This window comes from Echinops telfairi, unplaced genomic scaffold, assembly GCF_000313985.2.
Source record: "Echinops telfairi isolate 266 unplaced genomic scaffold, ASM31398v2 ScPeMD7_443;HRSCAF=831, whole genome shotgun sequence".
Taxonomy (NCBI): Eukaryota; Metazoa; Chordata; class Mammalia; order Afrosoricida; family Tenrecidae; genus Echinops; species Echinops telfairi.
The window spans coordinates 83,352,367-83,362,603 of NW_022104341.1; the positions used below are offsets into that span (position 1 = coordinate 83,352,367).

The window sequence follows — 10,237 nt, forward strand, 5'->3', positions numbered from 1 at the left end:
TCTCCCATGTCCCCCCGGAACTGTCAGTCCCGTTGTTTTCTCCTCCAGATTGTTCATCCAGCCTGTCCTATCCAGACAGGCCTCCTTACATAATTTTTACAGTAGCTCTGAGGTAGATATTATTATACCCATTTTACAGATAAGAAAACAAACTGGATGAGAATTCAGTTAGGATACAAAATTCCAGTAAATGTTAAATGATGAATGGGAAATATATTAGTGACTAGTCATGATTAAGGGGTTCTCATCCAATGTTTGGCCCTTTGTGATGAATGTTAGTATATAAAGCAAGCATTGGCAAGCTTTTTCTATAAAGGGCTAGATAGTAAATAATTTAGCTTTTGCAGGCTTTATAGTTTCTGTTGCAGCTCAGCTATTCAACTGTGCAATTACAGCAAAAAATATCCATAAGATAAGAGTATGGGTATTTTTTTAAACCTTATTTTTAAAAATAGGCAGCAAAGGGTGATTAAAATTTTTGGAAGCAGTAGTGATTGTTATACAACATTGTGAATGTAACTAATGTCACTGAGTTATTTACATAAAATGGTTGTGTGTTAGGCAGGGCTCTCTAGGAAACAAAACCAGGACACTTATGATTATGTGTATATGGATAGGTTTATACAGCAAGAAGGAATATAACAGCTAATTAGTCCACACAGCAGTACAAAAGCCTCAGTTCAACTCTCTTTCATGAAACAGTTAATATACTTGAAGTCCTTTGACTCACGTGTGCTGCTGGGTCCAAAGGTCAAGGAAGGAGACAGCAGAGTCCTCCCTTGGGCAAGGCAGAGTCTGCCCACAGGTGGCAAACAGCAGGGTGGGTCAGCAATAGTCAGTAGCTCAGGAGCTTAATGAGGCAGGCCTGGATGGGATATTGAACTCTAGCAATGCAAGCAACAGGATCCACCAGCCTCAAAGCGATGTATGCACCAGCAGTGTGGTGAAGCAGGTCTCAAAGCAGCCTCAAACTCTAGCAATAAGATCCACAGGTTGGCTTGGCCCACAAGTGGTGTAGCACACAGGTTGAGGCAGAGAAGTAGCTAAAGCAACAGCACACTGGTCTGTTCACCAGAGAGCAAGAGAGATGAGGGCAGACCTTGCAGAGCCATTTATCTCTTTGCCCTCCAATCAAACTGTGATCTGATTAATCTCCAATTGACCAGGTTGGCACAATAAACCTAACTCTCACAGATTGAAATGCCAAATGCTTTCTTATATATATTTTACTACAATAAAAACTAAAACACAAAAACACTAGTCAACCCAAGTGCCTTTAAAAACCAGGTGCCTCAGAAGGCTGTGTCAGCACAGAAGAGCACATGAAGACAAAGCATGTATTAAATGGTGGTGGTAAACACAAGAGCTGCAGTTTGGCATCAGTTTTCTCTCTTGAAAAAGAAGTTGTGTTTTAGAGAGGGGGAAAAAAATAGCAAACTTAACAACACGAAAACAGGTAGTAAGCCATCCATCCATACAACAGACTAGTTTATCAAGCCCACTATAGTTCTTTGTGTCCCCACCCCTCCATTGAATCGCCTATGATATAACCATGTTAAGCAACTTCTTTCTAACAGCAAAGTATAGCTGACTAGATCTGGACTCTTTCTATGAACTAAGACTTAAGGGATTTATTATGGATTGTTTTCTAAATGTGTCTATCAAAATTTAAGAGATGGAGAGGTTTCTTTTTTTTTTAGAAGAGGTTTCTTTTTTTTTTAGAAGAGGTTTCTTTGCACTGTAAAATAACTCATCATGAGATGAAATTAAATAAGTATCTCTTAGTGTATTACAAATGTGTTTTTATTTGTGGACAATATGAACCCTTAGATCACCACAGCTGGAAAGGATCTTTGTTGTTAGTTGCTAGAGTCAGCTCTAACTCATAGTGGTGCTACCTATGTACCATGCCTAGTCCTGCATCATCCTCACAATCATTATTATGTTTCAGCTCATTGTACAGCCATTGTGTCCATCTCATTGAGGGTCTTTCTGTTATTTACTAGCCCCTCCTGATAATGCCAAAATACAACATCCTTGCTTGCAAGGAGCAGTTTTCCTGCTAGTACAATCAGAATGTTTGTTCTTCTGGCTCACTGAAAACTCACTGCCTTCTAATTGATTCTGACTCGTAGTGACCCTATAGGACAGAATAGAATTGCTCCTGTTGGTTTCCAAGACATTGACTCTTTTACAGGAGTAGAAAGCCTTATCTTTCCCCTACCGAGCTGCTGTTGTTTTCAAACTACTGACTTGTGATTAGCAGCCCAGCGTGTAACCCACTACACTACCAAGCCTTCCCATTCTTCTGGGAAGAATGTGACTATTCAGTATTCTTTGGCAATACCATGAATTAAAAAAAATTCAATTCAGTCTTCTTTGTTCAATGTTCAGCTTTCATATATGTATAAGGCAATTGAAACACTATTGGGTCAGGTGCAACTCTGTCCTCAAAGTGACAGCTTTCCTTTTTTAACAATTTAAAGAGTTCTTTTGCAATAGGTTTGCCCAGTGCAATACATCATTTGATTGCTGGACTGCTGCTTTCATGGCCATTGATTATGGGTCCAAGTAAAATGAAATCCATGACTTTAATATTTTCTTAATTTATCATGGTGTTACTTATTAGTTCAATTGTGCAGACTTTTGCTTTCTTTATGTTGGTATAATCCATACTGAAGATTCTAGCCTATGATCTAATTAAATGCTTTAAGTCTTCACTTTCATCAAGCAGGTTGTATTATCTGCATATCATAGGATATTATTGCGCCATCCTCTAATCCTGATGGCTTCATTCTTCTTCATATAGTTCAGCCTCTCAGATTATTTGTTCAACATACAGATTGTAAGTATAGTAAAAGGATGCAACCCTGGTGCACATCTTTCCTGTTTTTAAATCACTTGATATCCCTTTGTTCTGTTCAGACAACTGCCTTTTCGTCTGTGCATGTTTCACATGAGCATAGTGTTATGATATTCCAATCTTTGCCATGTTATCCATAATTTATTTTGATACAATACCTACTAGAATTTTAAATACTGGTGACTTGACTGCTAGCAACATACAAGCCACAATAGTATGACAAACTGACTGACTGGAGGTTGGGAAAAGATCCTAGAGGGCATCAGCCCTCTGCGTTTCAGATCGTGATGCTGAAAACCAGAAGAGGAATGGGGTTTACTCCAGATCACTTATCTAACTAACTACAGAGCTGGGCCATATCTCTTAGTCCATGCTTTCTCCTTTCCATGATATTATTATTGTGGGCACAGTGGACTACTAATTATAAGGTTGGCAGTTGTGTCACAAGAGAAAGATGAGCCATTCTGCTCTTATAAAGATTTATAGCCTCAGAAGCCCAAAGGGGCAATTAACTTTGTCCTATAGGATCACTATGAATTAGAATTGACTAGATGGCGATGAATTTTGTTTTTGTATCATTCAACTGGTAAATAGGTATTTAGTTTCCTTCACAGTTAAGCATTCATGAGGATCCTTCAATCTTGAGAATTTATCTCAAAGAGCTTATCAGCCTATGTAGATAATAAAATGCATATTAAAAGTTAATGAATTAATCTCAAATTCTAAACAAAGCCAAGTATTCTAAAAATTTCTAAATTTTAGGGAAGTCGCCAATCTTTGGAGGTGATCAGGCAAAATAATAGAATAATTTGGGCTTGAAGATGGTGGTAAAATGGTTACAAGTTGGGCTGCTCACCAAAGGGTCAGCAGTTTGAAACTGTCAACTATCCTGGCATTATAGTCTTGGAACCCCAAAGAGTTCAGAGCTGCAGTCTTGGAAACCCACAATTGCAGTTCTACCCTGTCCAATAGGGTCACTATGAATGGGAATCCACTCGATGGTAGTGAATGGAAAGGAGTATAGGAAACCATATCCTACATGAGAGAATATTGTAAGGAAAGGTGTGGAGGCAATGTGTACAAGGTTTGTTTAGAAATTGTGAGTGGGACGATTTTAGTCTAACTAAAAGGTAGATGGGGAATAATAGGAATTAAGACTGGGAAGCTTAGAAGGTCCAATGACAAGACTTGACTAGCAGGAAATGATTAATGTTGAGGAGAGAAATGGTTAAAATTCAGGATTCTGAAAAATTTATATGATAGCAGTATGCAGAATAGATTTAAATTTTATCCTGGGAGCGGGGAGATGTATTTTACACAGACCCTTTTGACTTAGCCTAAGCAAGACAAAGATAAGATAGGAGACTGTGAACATGGCATAATGGTGTCCTAAGGATTCATGGCCAGGTTACTAATTACAAAACAGAAAAACACAGCACAAAATCAAGATTGATGCCAAATCATTGGGGCCACATTCCCAGGCAGGATTGTGGAAGAAAGAAAGGGACCATGATTGCAATATACAGTTGCAGATTAGATTCTTAATTGCAGATTAGCAGCTTAACAAGATTGATTCTGGGGCCCCTCTGAGTACCTTGCCCAGGTTATAATTCATGACCATGTGGCCCTGATAGGCCAATTTCCATTAAGGTTATGTGTGGGATCCAACCCGCATCAGGATGGGTCAAAGGATGATTGTGTAATTGAAGGGAAAAAATTAAGAGACAGACACAAGTTTTGGGATGCTCATCTCCTCCATGGCATCAGGAACCAGGTCCCAGTGGGAGGGAGCAAATGCATTCTTTCACCAACTTGTATAGTCATTATAGCATGCAAGCCCCCATAATTACATGTAGCTGCTACATATATAACAAGCGGGCAGTATCTTGTCCCAGAGGTTCCTGAGTTCATTGGGGGAGTAACCTAACACCATTGGTGGGGCAGGCACTGTCCCCTGAGCCGGGAGAACAAAAGCAACATGTCTGCTCCTATAGATACAGCTGCCTGTCAGATAGCAATCAGCCATGTGCTTGTAAGGGGTAACTTTTAAGGTAGCACTATTATGGAAGGATATTGTGGGGATGTTTTTTAATTATGAGAATGTGATTGGGACTCATGTGAAGGTCTCCCTCCACTCAGAATTCTGGCCTCGCAGGCTTCTTAATTATGAGAATAAAGAATTTGTCCGCATATATTCTTTTCCTGTTTCTCAGTTCCCCGCAGTCATGCCCAGGCAAGTACTTGACTGGCTATTGGAGTCATAGTAATCCACTTTTGACTGCTCTCTGCTTCAGGGCAAAGCTTTTTCTGTTGTCTGTTAATGGTCAGAATGAACACAGTGGACTGAATTTATGTCAAAACTCAAAATGGAAATAGAGTGAGCTCACACTGTAAACTGTAGCTTTCCACAAACCAAGGAGCTGTGATACAATTTAAAACTAAAAAGTCTCACAATGCTATCTATACTGCTAAATTCATAAGATGCTAAAGGGGTAGTGACCTTTCAAATACAGAAAGAATGAATTACTACTATGTGAAACAAGGGATTTTATTACATAAAAATGGACAGATTCAATATCCAAATTTGGAGAATTAATTAAATACCCACTTTTTCAATTACCTCTCTCTGACCGTAGTCACCCAGAGATAGGCAGATATTGAGATGCTACAAGGACACTGTCCTTGTGACTACCAAATGGGTAGATGCCAGCCACTAGCCTAAGAGTGCATACTACACCCTGCTGGCTACTGATTCAGGGTTTTCCCACTACTCTTTCTAGATGCCAGTTCAGTGGCCTTCCTTAGGCTTCTTTACTTTCACCTGTACCCACTACTGCTTTGGGTTGGAAATTCACTGGGACAACTTACAGAATTCACAGAAAGTACTATACTTATGATTGCTGTTGTGATTAGGTACCCCTTGAGTCATCTCCAACACTGCCTATACTCGCGCCATCCTCACAATTATGTTTGAACCCATTGTTGCAGCACCTGTGTCAATTAATCTCATTGAGGGTCTGTCTCTTTTTCTGTGACCCTCTACCAAGCTTTGTGTCTTTTCCCAGGAACTAGTGTGTCCAGATAACCTGTCCAAAACATAAAACAAAATTTTGCCATCCTTCTGTGATTAAAGATTTATTCTAGCAAAAGGATACAAATCAGGATCAGCATGAGTTGAGGTCCAAGGTCTGATTCAGTTTCCAATGCAAAGCTTCTATGTCCCACAAAGGGTGGCTGCACTCTTACATATATCAACATCTTTCACCTACCAGAAGAACTCTTTCAGGCTTCCTTGTCTGGGGCCTTTATTAGCTGCATTATGTAGGTGTGATTGATTGAATCATGCTCCCTTCTCTCCTTGAGGTCAGCTGATAATCAGGCTAACAGTCTTTCTGGTCAGGCCCCAGGGCCCTCCCCTCTCCCCCAGCCCCAGCCCCCATATTCATATGCACAAAAACAAAAGTGTGTTTAAATTAACAAAAGCACCTCCTTTATTCAGGAAATTCCAAAGGTTTAGAGTTATTCCTTAGGAATAGGGTAAAATCACATTACAAGGATAAAGCTAAATTCTATACAAGACCTGACTCATTTGTGCCTATTTCAAGTGCTGATGTGTATATGCTTTGGTTTATCTTCGAGTTTTCAGTCAAAGAGCATTAAGTTCTTAGAAACCAATGAGGAGTAGAAAATGTCTTCTTTTTAACCTTCTTAAGAACTCGATAAGGAGGCTTGGTAGCAACCACTCTGGGTTTGAATCTCTGACATTTTGTTAGAGAAAGATAGGCCAGTTTGCTTACATAAAAATTTACAGCTTTGGAAACCTATGTGGTACTTCTCTGAGTAGGAATTTGATTTAGTGGCAATCGGCTTTTTAGGAACTAGGTAAGATTTTATATGGTGGAGTATTAGTAAATGTCTTAGCCCCAGCGGTCCCTGCAAATGAGAAAGCAAGGTTTGAGCTAAGATGGAGATAGCCAGAAATGAGGTGAATTTAAGATTGGGTGAAGTTTCTAGGATATCATTTTATCTTTATGGAGGTTGGGCTGATAGTATTGTGTACATTGGGGCCATATCTTCTATTAGTTCTCCTAAGAATAAACTGCCTTTTTAATTGTTGGCTGTTTTTATTTTGTTTATTTTCTCCATTTTTCTAACTTGGAATCCACACCCCAGTGATTCAGGATATTTGGTGTGTAGTTGTAATAGGGCAGCTGGATAGACAAATGCGCGGTAAAAATGTTCTTACAATGGCCCTCTAGGGCATTGTGCTTCTGGCCTCAGTGAAATGGTGGGTGAAAGCTAATTGGATTCAGACTTTCAAGTACTTTTTTGCATATGAGAATATAATCTTATCTTTCTTTTTTTTTTTTAACTGAATTTCCAAACTAGAGGCTAGAACCTATTGGCAATTATGTTATCTAGGAGAGCCAGAAACTTCTTGTTATAAAATTTTCTACTTTTAATGGTTGTAGGGGGTGGGGGTGGTGGTCGTGGAAAAAGATCTCATTTGTTTTCTTCCTTTTGGGGAGAGATGAAGTGTTGGCTTGATTGCAGAGAGTATTCTGTTTGCTTTGGCCAAGAGCATATTTAGTCCTGTGAGGTAAGATGTTCTAACACACCTGTTAAATCAGGTGCAGAGGCAGTCTTTACAGCAAGTTATTGGGCACTCCTAACTTTACTCCTGTGGGCCTAGATTCTGTAACTTCATTGGATTTGAACAAAACACACCATTCCTCCATGTGAAAGAAGCTAGGGAAATTAAGGGTTAATTTAATGTTTTTTAAAGAGCTCAAAACAATGAGACTGCTCTTTTGTATTTCTCTCTTGAGAACTGCAGCACCTTGTATTGAGGACAAATGAGCAAATGAATACTGTGAGTACTTCCTAGATAATGAGTATGGCAGGGGCCTTAAGCATGAGGTATGCGGCCATATTCTAGACTAGGCATCCTTGTTTGTTTGTTTCTGGGAGTCAGTTGTATGAGCCAAGGGTCATCATCCAGGAGTAGAAGTTCTAGAGATGACCTCTAACAATAATAAAAAACAATCACTGCCCTCTCAGACTCAGATGGCTCTTTACAGGAACTCCCAGACATTTATTTGCTGTCTATGTCAGCCTCTTGCTTAGCCCTAGAGTATTTGTCATAGAGACTGCTAGACCCTTTAAGGTATCTAAAAGTGAAGTGCTTCCTCTTGCCTTAGATGCACCATGATCTTCCCTTCTTCAGCCTTTACCTCCTAAACACTTTTGTGTACTTTGTTTGGGTCGGACTGCGTGGTCTTTGATGCCAATACCTTGATACTCCCTTCAAGTCATTGAGAAGTAAGAGTTTTACCTTTCCATGTCTTTCTCTTTAAAAAAAAATCATATTATTGGGCTCTTACAGCTCTTATGTGTAGTGGAAAAAATATACATACATCCTTTGTGTCAAGCATATTTGTACATATGTTGCCATCCATTTCAAAACATTTTCTTTTTACTTGAACTATTAGTATCAGCTCCTCGTTTTTTTCCTCCCCCACCCTCCCCACTTCATGAACCCTTGATAATTTATGAATTATTATTATTTTCATATCTTAACACTGACCGCTGTCTCTCTTCACCCACATTTCTGTTTTTCATCCCCCTGGGGTGGGGGGCAGTTATACATAGATCATTGTGATCAGTTCCCCTTTCTCCCCACCTGCCCCCTACCCTCATGGTATCCCTGCTCCCATTATACCTCTATAACTGTCCTTTGTCTCCTAGTTCTCTCCTCTGTTTCCTTTTACTTTCCACGTGTCCTACTATCATATTCAAACTTCATTCAGCTCCCGGTATTTCCTTTCTGCTACATTGCACTTGATCAAGCCCCACCAGGCATCCTACGCTGTCCTCACCATAGATTTTAGATCACTCGTTCCCTTGTGCCTAGGTTTGTTGGCCACCCCACTTCCTTTTTCCCACCTTCCCCACTCCCCTACCCCGCCTCCCCCCAACCATCAGTCCCATTGTTTTCTCTTTGGGATTGTTTATCCTGCCTATCTTATCTAGATAGACATGGAAAAACAAAACAAAAAGCCTATAAATAGTTCCAGGTCTGTCTGTTGACTTTTATGAATGCTTTCTGGAGGAGTCTGATGAGGTGTCACACCCTGCCCCCAAATTCTATTTTGGGGATTCCTCGGGGACTTCATTGTTTGGTTGCACACCCTTCGTGTTTCGCCCTGGGGTATAGTGGTGTCAAATCAGGCACAATTCCCACACTGTGTCTCCAGTGTTGGTCCCCATAGCACTATGGGTCAATGAGGAATATCATGTTTCGTAGTGGAGTGGTCCCTATAGTCCTCTCTGTGCATTGCTCTGAGCAGTCATATCATCCTTGGGACTGGTGAGCCAGGTTGCATTTCACTCTTTCTTTCTCTCTCCTTCCCTCTTAGTTTGCTACAGTGTGTTTTGAGCAGCCACCCCCCACCACCTCCCTGTAGCTTCAGTGCTGTCCTCTGTAGTTCATTCTTCTGGGGAGGGGGCTTTCCATAAATTTCCAGACATTCTACCCCCCCTCAAGTCCAAAAAGAAAACGACTGGTGCTTGCTTTGTCAGCACATATACTAAAATTGGAACAATAAAGAGATTAGCAAGGCCCCTGCACAAGAATGGCAAGCAAATTTGTGAAGTGTTCCTATTAAAACAAACAGAGAATGACACTATTCTTTTAGGCAGTAATTTGATTAAACCATTGTAAGCTCAGTTTTTTTTCCAGCTTCAACTAATTTTAGCCTTTATAGTAATGAGTCTACAGTGAACCTTCTCTCCGGACATTTTGTTGCATTTTGATGCAACAAAATGGATACATTTTCACTTGGGAACTACCCTGTTTCCCTGAAAGTAAGACATCCTCCGAAAATAAGACCTACTTACAGTTTTGCCTCTCGCTGAACTATAAGGCATCCCCCCGAAAATAAGGCCCCCAAAGCTACCATAACTCTGGACCGGAGCGGTGGGCGCTGCTGCGCAGCTCACTCTTGGCCGCAGCGCAGCTGGAGCAGACAGGAAGTGCGAGGTCTCTTTTAATAAAACAAAACAATAAACAATAAATGTGTATCAGATTCTTCTTCATGGAAAAATAAGATATCCTCTGAAAATAAGACCTAGCACATCCTTGGGAGCAAAAGTTAATATAAGACACTGTCTTACATTGGGCCTCCACTCAAGTACTCCCTCAAAGCAAGAATACTTTCTTCTATTAAATTGGCATTCTATGGTGCTCACCTTCCCGACACAACCACTGAAGACAAAGCGGGTGAATAAGCAAATGTGGCGAAGAAAGCTGATGGTGCCCAGCGATCAAAAAGTATAGTGTCTGGGGTCTTAAAGGCTTGAAGGTAATCAAGC

At 40.3% G+C, this 10,237-nt stretch overlaps 1 protein-coding gene and 1 non-coding gene across 6 annotated transcripts in view; both read left to right on the forward strand.

The window, feature by feature from the left end:
* The window catches only part of EIF2B3 (eukaryotic translation initiation factor 2B subunit gamma), a 147,063-nt gene that overhangs the window by 69,039 nt on the left and 67,787 nt on the right, over window positions 1–10,237 (forward strand). The window lies entirely within an intron of this gene.
* On the forward strand, window positions 9,430–9,533 carry LOC115870199. The gene has a single exon (XR_004046572.1). It is a non-coding gene; the product is annotated as a U6 spliceosomal RNA (small nuclear RNA).